This window comes from Macrobrachium nipponense, chromosome 4 (assembly GCF_015104395.2).
Source record: "Macrobrachium nipponense isolate FS-2020 chromosome 4, ASM1510439v2, whole genome shotgun sequence".
Taxonomy (NCBI): domain Eukaryota; kingdom Metazoa; phylum Arthropoda; class Malacostraca; order Decapoda; family Palaemonidae; genus Macrobrachium; species Macrobrachium nipponense.
The window spans coordinates 132,241,292-132,254,689 of NC_061100.1; the positions used below are offsets into that span (position 1 = coordinate 132,241,292).

Genomic DNA, 13,398 nt, shown 5'->3' on the forward strand with positions numbered 1-13,398 from the left:
TACGTAACTCCTTAAAAGCTTATATAGTTAGTATAGCAAACTTCCTAATAATCTGTCAAATTATGTTCCTCCTTTGGTATTTCTACAGAAGCAGTCCGCACGGACTCCAAGGAACGTAACCGCGGATACGCCATCCACAAGGGATTTTGGGCCCTCCAATGTACCCTCCTATTTCGCCGTTTTTAGTACTGGCCCCTGGATTGTTAGGCTAGGTAATTACAGTCGTCCGAATAAATATTACTTAAAATTCTTGTTCAGTAGGTAAAACTGCATAGAAAAACCGCAACTGCCATAGTCTAGGCCGCCGCGGATTACTAGCCTAAGTACCCTAGATCTACCCCTCCTTTAACGTACCTACTACCTAAGTCACTTTATAGCTAGCCTAGTAGGTAGTAGGTACCTAGTTATACCTAGGTAGGTTAGCTAGCTAAGGCTTACGTGAAATTGTTCCCGTTTTAAAGAAAGGCAAATCTCACTTAACCCTGTTACCTAGCTACCTAGCGTCCTACTAGGTAGCTACTAGTACCTAGGCTATAGGTAGCCCACCCTAAGTGGGCTATGGCAGGACCCAAAACGTCTACTTTCTCCTTTACTATACAGAAGAAATCTGGCAGTCACTTCATAGGTGGTGGTTGGTTTGGTGTTTGCTTCCCACCTCGGTGGTCGCGGGTTGGATTCTCGGCCATTCCATTAAGGAGTGAGATTTATGTATTTCTGTCATAGAAGTTCACTCTCAACGTGAATCGGAAGTCACGTAAAGCCGTTGGTCCCGTTGCTGAATAACCACTGGTTCCATGCCACGTAAAAACACCATACAAACAATTCGGCTGTCACTCCGTAGTAGTTGTGCAGACGTGCCGCTACGCAGGTACCTAGGTAGTAGGTATGTTGTAACGGCGGGGGTTGAGGAGAGGGGTTCCAGGGGACAAAACCACTCCAGCTAGCCTACTACCTTTGGTAGGGCACGGCTCCTCAGGTTAGGTTAAGGAAAATTGAGGATAGGATGCATCTCTCTCTTGGTATCTTTGATTTGCTTTTAAACATGGTGTGGCCTCCTGAAAGAGGCCTAACTCTTGGCAGTTGTACTCTAGTTTAAGTATTGGAAGTGGATATTGTCACCCTGTGGTGAAAATAATTTCAGCACTTATTCTCACTGCACGCTCTTTTCAACCTTTGGCCTACGGGTTTCGCCATTGCATTTTTTAACAGTTCTTTTACAATGAAATATATAATAAAATGTTGAGCTACCTATTGTAAGTCGTAAATATTGCTTTTCAAACTCCAAATTTTGTTTCCACTGATCTATCATAAGCAGTAGTTACAGTTACTGTAATGCTATACTATTTGTTTTAATATATGACAACTGCTATGCACATTTCATCGTACTGGTTCACACTGGTTGCTCGTATTAATGGTTATTGTAAGGCGAATAGATCAGTTGCGTGGAGAGGATCAAGACTCAGCCTCGAGAGATCTATCAGCATGCTGTCTTTCATACTCGCAGAAAGACAGACAGACAGATCTTAGCTGTAGCTTCCAGACTTCTATAGGTAGATAACATCAAAGATTTTGGAACAATGCCATGAAGGTTATGAGAGACTTAAAGTCTTCAAACACTGCAGTATCAATCAAATTTAAAAGAAATTTGCACTTTTTTTGCTAAAAGCAAAACAGGAAGTGAGAATGGCCACACCTGTTGGCCAATGATTGAAAAAGAGCGTGTGGTGAGAATAAGTGGTGCTGAAATTAAAATTTATTTCACCGTGGTAGGTGACAAAATATCCATTTCATGTATGACACTTACCTGGCAAGGTATGATATTATAGCTATATTCTCTGTTCGCACTGGCAGAATTTTCAAAACTCGCGGCAACCGCTAGATCACTGGTAGTTCAGGTGATCGCCACCCCGCTCCCGTGGCGCTGGTGCTCGGAATCATTCCCATTTTCGTCAGATTTTTTTCTGCCACTGAACCGGCAACATCGTTGTTGGTTCCCTGCTAGAATTCGAAACTCGTTAGCTGACTTTCGCTGTACTTGGATGGTTTATTGGGTATCGTATTGGAAAGTTGGATTGGCAATCGCGATTGGAAGTTATTAGAATGTCTGATTCTGGTATAGTATTTCGACGTAGTGTATCTGAAAGAAGGGTGTAAGGTGAGGCTACCGAAAGCTTCGGTAGACCCTCACACACTATGTAAGAAGTGTAGAGAGGTTTTGTGTACTTGGGACAATAGATGTAATGAGTGTGAAAGTTTAAATGAGAAAGAATGGAAGACTTTCACCAACCAAATATGTTGAGAGACTTGAAAAGGATAGAGTAAGAAGATCGGTGTCTCGGAGTGAGAGGTCAGGTTCTTCTAGTAAGGCCTTGATAATTCTGTTATTTCTCCCCTTCTTCCCAAGAGAAGTTGTTAATCCTTCTCCTCAGGTCTCTCCTGCGCCCGCTGCTGTTTCTGAGGATACTAATATTGTGAAAGTGTTTGCCGCCCTTGCGTCAATGGGCGATCAGATTCAGCGTCTTACAGACAAAGTGGGTACGATTGAAAGTGTCAGTGTAGTGGAGGGGGCGGCTGATCGTCTCACTCGTGCTCCCTAGACCTAGACCTCTGCCAAGCTCCCAGAACCAAGGGAGAAGGCATGTCGACAGTCGAAGGGAGGCGAGAGGGGTTCCCTTACGATCAGTCGTCCCTTCAGGCAGTCCTGTTGCGTCCCAGGCTGCAGCAGTGCGCCATAGAAAAGGCGACACTGGGAAGTGTCTTTCTCGACAGATAGTGCTGCGTCAGGCAGGTATGGACGTTATGCGGAAGTTTCTCCTCTGAAGAGGACGCATAGACCTACGTCTTCTCAAGATGAGCGTTACCCGCAAGCAAGAACAGTGGAGTAGTCCCGAGATTTTCTCTTCTAGTGATGAGGAAGAGGTGGTCCGATTAAAAGGAGGAGATCCTTTAAGTCAAGACAAGACGCAAGACCTCATGTGTACGACGGTTCTCGGGATAGGAGCTCTCCTTCGGAATACGGAGCAGTCTCTCCGATATCTTCCCCTTATCGTAGAACTCAAGATCGAGTTTCTCGTGTGAGGATCCGTCTCGTTCTTTGTTCTCCGCTTGCTCAGACTTCACGCCAGGAAGCAGAGACTAGGAAACTTCCTTGAAGAGATGCAAGGAAGGTTAGCCGATTTGGTTAAATCGTGGGGAACATCGAACTTCCTCCTACAAGGCGTAAGGACGCATCTCTCCCAGTCAAGTCGTCTAAGAGGACGCATGATGGTTGGCCGCCTTCTCGTCAAGCTTCGGAGTCCTGGGTAGGACGCAAGTTACGGGAGCAGGACGCAGGACGCAAGTTAGAGAACAGGAAGCAGGACGCAAGTTTTCGGAGCAGGACGCAGGACGCAAGCTTCCGGAACAGGACGCAGGACGCAACCTCGGAGCTCAGAAGGACGCAGGACGCAGGCGGCAGGAGCAGTTTTCTTCACGTGAGGTTGGAGAAGATTTTCTGCAGCAAGACCTGGGTTTACAGGATGTGTCTTCGGCAGAAGAGGAAATAGAAGACTTAGAATCTGAGGAAGAAAAAGAAGATGAAGCACCTTCTTCAGATTATAAGAAATTGACGAATTGCCTTCTTTCACTTTTTGGAGGGGATTTTCAAGCCTGCAGCTCGACATCACCCCTTTTCTCAATTCTCCAAGAATAAAAACTCCGAAGAAGTCCTCGTTTTTTGAAGATGAAGTTTTCGATTACGGCTAAGAAGGCTCTTCAAAGAATTGATACGTGGTTGAAGGAAAAGAGGGAAGCGGGCAAGACTGTGTTCTCTTTCCCGCCTGCCAAATTGGCATCGAAGTCCGGAATTTGGTATGCAACAGGGGAAAATCTCGGCTGGGAGTGCCTGCCTCCTCCAGGGGGATTTTTCCAACATTGTGGACAGTTCCCGCAGACATGCCTTGAATTCGGCCAAGTGTGGTGGTCTCCATCAGAATTAGATCATCTCTTGGAAAGGGATTTTCCGGACCTTCGAGGTTTTTTAATTTTCTGGATTGGTCCTTGGGAGCTCTGGGACGAACAGTGGAAGATAATGAAGCAACGGCTTCTCAACTACCAAGCAGTATTATGCTCCTGCTATGGACAAAGCCTTAAGGGATGGAGCGAATGAATTGGCATCTCTTTTCACCGCAGGAGTTTTAAAGAAAAGGTCACTCCTATGCTCTTTTGCTGCTAAGGGCGTTTCTAACGCCCAGAAATCCGAATAATGGCTTATGTTCCCCACTTTCGGAGCAATTGTTTCCTCGCGGATTATTATCAAGGATATTTCGCTTTCCCTAACTCAGAAGGCGACGCAGGATCTGTTAACTTCCTCGGTAAGGAAATTTTACCCAACAACGTAGTTAAGAAGACTCCTAAGGAATCAAGGCAAGCTAGTCAGCCCTTTCGAGGCAAGTCCTTTTCTCGTCCGGCCTTCAGAGCAAGAAGAGCTCCGTCCAAGAGGGGTTCGAAACCCAGTACTAAACAATGCACAGCAAGTCCTTCAGACATCAGTAGGTGCCAGACTCCAGAAGTTTTGGGAGATTTGGCAAGAAAAGGGAGCAGATCCTTGGGTAGTCAAGGTGGCCAAAGAAGGTTACAAGATCCCTTTCTAAAGATGACCGCCTCTTGCGACATCGCCAAGAGAGTGGGAGCTCACTACAGCGATCCAGGGAAACAAGAAGCACTACAAGAACAAGTTCTTTCTATGCAACCAAGAAAGGAGCAATAGAACCTGTTCTGGATCACTTATCTCGGGATTTTACAACCGGCTGTTTTTAGTAGCAACAAAAACCTCTTCGGGGTGGGGGATGGAGACCAGTACTGGACGTAAAGTCAACTCAATTTATTTGTGGAGAAAACAAAATTTACGATGGAGACGACCGATTCAGTACTGGCAGCGGTACGTCCAGGGGACTGGATGGTCACCTGGACCTTCAAGACGCATATTTTCATATCCCAATTCATGCAAGATACAGGAAGTACCTGAGATTTGTGATCCAGAACAGGGTTTTTCAGTTCAAAGCCTCTGTTTTGGACTGTGCACAGCCCCACAAGTTTTTACAAGAGTGATGGCGAGCGTGGCGAAGTGGCTACACATTCTAGGAATAAGTGTCTCTATACCTGGACGATTGGCTCATAAGAGCCCAATCAAGAAAGCAATGTCTGGACGACTTTAGAAATGACGTTAACATTAACGAAAGAGTTAGGGTTGATGGTGAACTTAGAAAAGTCGAATATGAACCCCAGTCAGGAACTAGTTTATTTGGGGATTCTGATCTCCTCAGTGACTTTTCGGGCTTTTCCGTCTCCCAACAGACAAGATCTGTGCATCCGGAAAGTGCAAGCCTTTCTAGAGAAAGAACAATGTTCAGCACGAGAGTGGATGAGCTTACTGGGGACACTCTCGTCCCTGGAACGGTTCGTTTCTCTAGGAAGCTTCACATGAGACCCCTACAAATATTTTTGAACCAAGTCTGGCCAAGAAAATCGCAACCAGATTCCTTCCTGTTTCGAATTCCTCGCATGATCAAAGAGGAGTTAAAGTGGTGGCTAACTCCGGGGAAGTTAGCAAAGGGAGCGTCTCTCCAGCAAAAGAACCCAGACCATGTATTGTTCTCAGACGCCTCGGACGCAGGGCTGGGGAGCGACGCTCGGACTTCAAGAAGTCTCAGGTCGTTGGAGCAAGGAGGAAAACGGCTTGGCATATAAACAGGAAGGAACTGATGGCGATTTTCTTGGCCTTGAAGGAGTTCAACGCGGTGATTCGCAACAAGGTGGTACAAGTCAACGCGGACAATACCACAGCTCTGGCGTACATCCGCAAACAAGGAGGGACACATTCAATCTCTCTTTGCAAGTTGGCGGCGGAGGAGATCCTTCTTTGGGCAGAGAAGGAAAACGTAACCCTTCTCACCAGATTCATTCAAGGGGAGAAGAATGGAGAGCGGACCCTGTTGAGCAGGGAAGGTCAACTTCTATCAACAGAATGGACGCTTCATTTAGAAGTATGCCAGAGTCTGTGGAAATTATGGGGTCGCCCAGTGGTAGACTGTTTGCGACAGCAATGACGAAGAGATTGACGACGTATTGCTCTCCAGTCCCAGACCGTCAAGCAGTCGCAGTAGACGCCTTTCTTCTAGATTGGACGGGGCTAGACGTCTACGCCTTTCCCCCGTTCAAGATATTAGGGAAGGTTTTGAAGAAATTCAGGGAGAGTCAAGGGACAAGAATGACTCTCATAGCTCCATACTGGCCGGCCCGAGATTGGTTCACAGAGGTACTGGAATGGACAATAGATGTACCAAGGACACTTCCAGCAAGAGTAGATCTACTCAAACAGCCTCACTTCAACAGGTACCACAAGAACACCCTCGCTCTGGGTCTGACTGCGTTCAGACTATCGAAAGACTTGTCAGAGCGAGGGGGTTTTCTAGAGAGGCGGCCAGAGCGGTGGCCGGAGCTAGAAGAGCCTCTACTATTAAGTTGTACCAGGCGAAGTGGGGAATCTTTCGCAAGTGGTGCAAGAGTCGGAAGATTTCTTCATCCAGTACCTCTGTGACCCAAATTGCCGATTTCCTTTTATACTTAAAGAAGGAAATAAAATTGTCAACTCAGACGATTAAAGGGTATCGGAGTATGTTGGCTTCTGTATTTAGACATAGAGGTCTAGATATTACAAATAATCTAGATCTGAGAGACCTCATAAGGTCCTTTGCAACAAGGAAGGAGCCCCAATACAGAGCGCCTTCCTGGAATCTCGATGTGGTCCTGAAATTTTTAGGAACTAGTAAGTTTGAACCGATGGATCAAGCTTCGTTGAGAGATATCACAAAAAAGACCATCTTTTTGGTGGCATTGGCCACAGCTAAAAGGGTGAGTGAGCTGCAAGCAATTAGCAAACATAGGTTGGTTGGAAACATGACAAAGCGGGTTGCTCTTTTCAGGAGGGGTTCTTAGCCAAGAACGAGAATCCAGCTCATCCATGGCCAAGGTCATTTGAAATTATGGGTCTTTCAGATCTAGTAGGACAGGAACAAGAGATAGTTCTTTGTCCAGTAAGGGCATTGCACTATTATTTGGATAAAACCAGTAAGATTAGAGGAACTTCAGAATCACTGTGGTGCTCTGTGAAGGACCCTAGCAGAGCAATGACCAAAAATGCTATTGCCTTTTTCCTTAGGGAACTGGAATTAAAGAATCTCATATGTTATGCCAAGAAGAAAATTTCGGCATCCTTAAGGTTAAGGCACCACGAAGTGAGAGCAGTAGCTACTTCGTTGGCTTTTAAAAAGAATATGGCCCTCAAAGATATCATTGAAACGACGTTTTGGAGGACTAAGTTCAGTGTTTGCAAGTCATTACCTAGAAAAGTCAAAACAACGTTTGACAATTGTCAAACGTTGGGTCCATATGTATCCTCAGGAGCAGTATTGGGCAAAGGATTTTCCACCCCATAACTTACTAACATGCTAGGTATTTTTAATGAAGTGGTGTTGTTTTTACGGTTGTCTAAGAGGGTGACTTTCCTCTTCAGTCTGTGAAGTGTAGTGTGTTAGGTTAGTGTGTGTGTGGTTCAGGTGGTCTAACTTATCCTAGCATGAATGCCCGTGGTAAGAGAGGGCTAGGGTTTCCTGTCAACAAATTGGTCCCGTCCAGTTGTCAGGACCCTTGTATTTAGCTCATCAACTAATAGGTCACGTCCTAGTTGGAAGCTACTAAGGCTTAGCAGGCTAAGAGGCAGGAATGCTGAAGTCAGCTACCTTAGCAGGTAAGGAATCTAAGAGTATTTTAAATTTTTAAAATTTTAAAACTCTTACAATGTTGCTGTCTTTGACCCACCTCCAAATGTGTCAATCAGCTATATATATACCTGCCAGGTAAGTGTCATACATGAAAATGATGTTATTATGATATAACAAAGTTTCATGTATACTTACCTGGCAGGTATATATAATTAAATTCCCACCCACCTCCCCTCAGGAGACAGGGTTCAGAGAGAAAAATCTGACGAAAATGGGAATGATTCCGAGCACCAGCGCCACGGGAGCGAGCGGGGTATGGGGGGCGACACCTGAACTACCAGTGATCTAGCGGTTGCCGCGAGTTTTGAAAATTCTGCCAGTGCGAACAGAGAATATAGCTAACATATACCCTGCGCCAGGTAAAGTATACATGAAACTTTGTTATATCATAATAACATCATCTTTGTTAAGTATTTTAGGTAAGTTTTTTTTTTTTTTTTTTTTTACTAGTTTTGTGGACCAGTTAGTTTAATCCTAGGGTTCAGCATTGAATTAAAGCCTGGGTAATTCTTATTTATACACCTAGATCAGTTCTTTTTGAGGGTTTCAAGCCATGATCTTGAGAGCACTAAGAACTATCAGAATTCTTTGAATTCAGAACCTATGGAGGCTGAGTGGTGAGGCATTTACTATAGATTGTTGGTCAGCCACCTTCATAAAACGTGATCCTATCAGTGAAAGGAACTTTGTGGTTCACTTTGGAGGTTAGACCATCATTTCAGCTTATGTACTACTAGTCTCGTTTTGCATTAGGGTTTTTGGAACAGGTAAACAGTCTGAGTTATGGGTTAGAAGGTTTCCTGGCCTCCAGCTGCTCTTCCAAGTAGCTTCCTTCATGTCTGTTATGTCAGTAGAGGTTCTGTGTAGAAAGAGAGGAAGGCTATTTTCCCTCAAATTGATTTGATAGCCCGTTTTCTGATGAGGATCCTCCCCTGGTCAGTGGGACATCCATTTCATCTGCATAATCAGGAACCTGGAGTCGGTCACCATGGTCTCCTTCCATAGGTGTAGGCAACGATGGGCAGAAGCTTGGAAGGTAGAAATAAGGTGCCGAAGATCTCCTTCATTGTGTAAGAAGCATGTTTCCCTTCCAAGACACAGAACTTCCTGAGCTCCTTCCCCCACATGAACGTAAACTTGACCTATTGTTTGGACAGCCACTCTTGACACTCCAGATAAGGATTGTTACGGTTGCTTCCTGCGAGGGTGTATTTCCAAGGAGGACAGAAATTTCCTGCAGGTCTTATTTGTCTTTGGGCATTTCCTCAAGAGTACTGCCAACTTCATCGCTTCTGATGAAGCAAGCTTAAGTGATTGAGAGTTTGACCAATAGCCAGGGTCAATTGCACAACATTCAGTCACAAAGGAAAAAGTAAAAATATAATCAGAATTGTTATGAAACAACAAGACTGAACAGGAGAAGTCAGGTAGAGGGCTAGGAGAGACATCTTTACTCAGTGGCAGCCAGAAACAAAGTGGAGTGGAGACTGACAAGTGGGCAGAGCTTTTCTTTATTTGTTGGCAGTTAATTACCTTGTCAGTATATTTGAATGGCCGTTTCCAGCTCACACTTTTGAGCAGTCGCCAATGTAAAGACCTTCAGGTTTATATGTTAGGAAAAATATGAATTACACTTACTTTTAAAATTTAACATTTTTAATGATTATTTTGAAGCAGTTTAATTAGAACTTGTGCATTATGTCGTTGTTAAGTTTTAATGTTTTTGCATTATCTTTGGCTTTGGGTTTAGCCATGAGCTTCTTAGTTGCACTGTCACAGAGATCCTAAGCAGTTCTGTTTGGTGATGGATATCTTCTTATACCATTGATTATTACTTCATAAAAAAAAACTATTTTGTATAGTATTTGGAGTAGTCATGAAGAAATGAGTGTTGATGGTGATGACAAATGTTTGCCCAAAGTGCTGTATATTTTGCAAAGAAAGGTGTTTGGGTAATGAGGGTGTAGGAAGTTTTGGTACTTTTAATTTCGTTAGTAACGGTGCTGGAAGGAGAGCCGTGTAAATGATGTTCTGATGGATATCAAGCTTGTAGCAGTCTCCTATTAGAACATCATGAATTGTTATGAAGTAATGCTGCACTGTATGACTTTAATCACAGCTGAGGAAATGTAAAGAAAACTACACATCTGAATTTCATTGTCCAATATATGTAGTATTTGTATTTGATGAAATTGAATGGCATCTTGAAACATGCTACTGAAATTAAACCCTCTTAAATCATGCGGTTCCTAAATTCATCTGTAGCAAACCCCGCTCACAGCATATGGGCTTTTCTTTTATTGTGCATTGTAAATTTATTTTTGTACATGAACTTCCCTGACAGATATATACTTAGCTATAGTCTCCGACGTTCCCGACAGAATTTCAAATCTCGCGGCACACGCGACAGGTAGGTCAGGTGGTCTACCTTACCCGCCGCTGGGTGGCGGATGTACGAACCACTCCCGTAAGCTTGTCAGATTTTTCTCTGTCGCGGGAACGATAACAACTGTTGTCGGTTCCTCTCGATAGTTTTTCGATTCTCGCTTGCCTGGAGTTAATTTGGACTTCTTTTGGTGACGTATTCGCTTTGTTTGGCTTGGCATACGCTGATTGTGGACCGGTTTGATTTTGAGTTTGATTTTCTTTAACGATGTCTGATCTAGAATCGGTAGTTAAAACTTCGGTGTTGTTTTTTAGGGTTTGCGTGAATGAAGGATGTAAGGTGAGGTTGCCGAAAGCTTCGGTAGACCCCCACACGGTTTGCATGAAATGCAGGGGGAATGATTGTGCGTTTGCTAACCCTTGTAGTGAATGTAAGGGATTGAATGAAGAAGAATATAAGGCTCTCTCTTCTTATGTTAGGAAGTTGGAACGTGATAGAGTGCGTAAGGCTTCCTCTAGAAGTTCTAGCAGATCTAGAATGAGTGAGTTGGATGTGGATCCTAATAGTACTAACGTAGAATTAGAACCTTCTTCCCAAGTTGCAGCCCCGGCTCCCCGCACCGAAGCCGGAGATTCGCCTTCGGAGGCGGCCAGCTCTGAAAGCCAAGAATCGTTCTGTGGATCAGAAGATTCGTCAGTTGGAAGGTAAGGAGAGTGTTAGTGATCAGTGCAGTGTCCCCAGTGTTGTGGAGGGTGCGTCTGACCGGCTCCTTAGTGCCTCTAGGCCTAGACCTCTTCCAGACTCCCAGTTCCAGTGGAGTAGGAAAGTCGAAAGCCGCAGGAGGGCTAGGGAGAGCCCCCACCGGTCAGGCGTTCACCCTCGGCAGATCCTGAAGTACGCTTCCCAGGCTGCCTCGGATCGCTACAAGAAGGAGCTCCTACGCCAATGCTTCTCCTCTTCGTCGTCTCCCTCTCCGAAGAGAGGTTGGAACTCCCCGGATGCGTCGCGCCCGTTGAAGAGGGCTTGGAAGGCTCCCTGCAGTCCTTTGGCTTCTAGTCCGGAGGTTTTCCCGGAAGAATCGTCGGTGGAGGCGAAGAAACACAAGAAATCCTGTTGATCGTTCTTCTTCTCGCGCTCCGCGCTCGGAGCCTGCTTCGAGGAAGAATTAGAAGATTCTCCTACGAGAGTACTGCGGACTTCAAGCTCAGATCACGGCGCTAGCAGACTCTCTAGCAGTTAGAATCACGTAGGAAGAAGGACGTTTCTCTTCCGATCAAGAGATCTAGGCGCCGCTCTTCAGAGGATCGTTCGCCATTCATTATGGGGAGGGTTTCGTATGGAAGGTGGGGGCTCCCGTGTGAGCGCCCTCGCTCGCGGGAGCGCCCTCACTAGCTGTGAGCGCCCTCGCTCGCCTGGCTCTCTTTCAATTTCAAGGCGCCAAACATCGGTAGGACGCTATGGAGAAAGAAGTTTTTTCTCCAGATGGATTCCCGCTTCCGGTAAGCGCACTGCACCTGCTCATCACGCGATTTCTTCAACTCCCTCGCGTGAGACTTCTCCTCAGCAGCCTCAAGATTATAGAAGGCGCCCTTATACAAGTAGGCGTTCTTCTTCCAGATGTCACTCTCCTCGAGTATCGGATCGTGACTTCTCACCTGACAGGCATCTAGAGTCTGGTAGGAGTCGTGTGCATGATAGACGGCCTACTGTTAGCCGCTCCCCGCAAGGTAGGCGCCAAGAGCCTACTGCACATAGCTCTCCTAGTAGGCGCTCGTCTCTTAATTTTAAGGCGCTCATACTCCTGATTATTCTCCTAAGGCAGACAACAAGAGTCTTTCAAGCGCCCTTCTCCGTGTAGGTAGGCCTCTCCCGCTTCTAGGCGCACTTCTCCTGACCGTTTGTCTCTTGGTAGGCACCAGGAATCCCGGAAGCGCCCTTCTCCAAGTAGGCGCTCGTTAGTTTTGAAGCGCCCTTCTCCTGAATGTTACCCTCTTGTTAGACGTCAAGAGTCTCGCAAGCAGCCTTCTCCTAGTAGGCGCATTTCGCCTTCCAGTCGAACTTCCGTTGATCGTACGCAACTGGACAGGTATGGAGAGCCGCGCAAGCGCTCTGCTCTCGATAGGCGCTCTTCTCCTGGCAGCCGCTCGCCCCAGGATAGGTGCAGAGTATAGTAGGCGCTCGCCTCCTCGTAAGCGCCCTGCGGATGTTTCCGAGAATTCTCGGAGTAGGAGCCCTACCTCTCCTTCGGCTGAGATTCCGTATACCTCGAAGAGGGAGTCTCATCGTATACTTCCCAGATCTTCTCATCGTTCTCCAGTGGATGTGAACTCTTCTAAGAGAGGGCGTTCTCCAACCTCTCGCTCAACTCCTGCTAGGATCCCTTCGTCACCTAGTCTTCCGCGCTCGCCTCGACAAGACGTCCTAGAAGGTTCGGATGAGGAACCGAACACTTCTGCTGCTGTCTCTTCTTACAAGAAGCTTACAGAGCTACTTTTACAAGTTTTTGGGGATTCCCTTACGCCTACGGCTCCTCCTTCTCCTCACTCACTTTTTTCAACGGCGAAGACAGCGAAGAGTTCTTCTTGTGTGAGGATGAAGGCCAACTCTTTCTATGAAGAAGGCCACTGGAGGAGTTTTGGTTCCTGGGGGGATGGCTTCCAAAGAAAGAAGCGGGGAAAACGATGTTCGCTTTTCCTCCTTCGAAGTTATCAGGACGCGCTGGTTTCTGGTACGAAACAGGAGAGCCCTTAGGATTGGGTCTACCGTCTTCGGCTGATTCGGATTTTTCGGCACTGGTAGATTCGACAAGGAGAACTGCCCTTAACTCTGCTTAAGACGACTTGGGCAATGAACGAATTGGATCATTTGCTCAAAGGTATGTTTAGAGTGCTAGAAGTATTTTAACTTCCTTGATTGGTCGTTGGGAGTCCTAGCCAAGAAAAAATTGAAAATTGTAAGTGCCCAGAGTCAATTTCACCAGATGATCTTATGTGTGTTTTGTCTTGTATGGACAAGTCAGTAAGAGACGGAGCGAGTGAATCGCCTCCCTTTATGGGGCCGGCATCGTGAAGAAGAGGTCGGTTTACTGTTCCTTCTTAACGAAGTCGGTCTCCCATGCTCAGAGGTCTTCTTTGCTGTTTGCTCCTCGGTCCTACTCAGTTGTTCCCGAAACATCGAGTGCAGGACATTTCG

At 45.9% G+C, this 13,398-nt stretch overlaps 1 protein-coding gene across 2 annotated transcripts in view; it reads left to right on the forward strand.

Moving 5' to 3' along the window:
* The window catches only part of LOC135211182 (uncharacterized), a 57,992-nt gene that overhangs the window by 155 nt on the left and 44,439 nt on the right, over window positions 1-13,398 (forward strand). Inside the window, exon 1 of one of the 2 annotated variants that reach the window (XM_064244397.1) lies at window positions 61-212. The exons of the other annotated variant lie outside the window; for it this stretch is intronic. The gene's annotated coding sequence lies outside the window, so the exon portion shown is untranslated. Of the gene's footprint in view, window positions 1-60; window positions 213-13,398 lie in introns of those variants that run through there. 2 annotated transcript variants of the gene reach the window in all.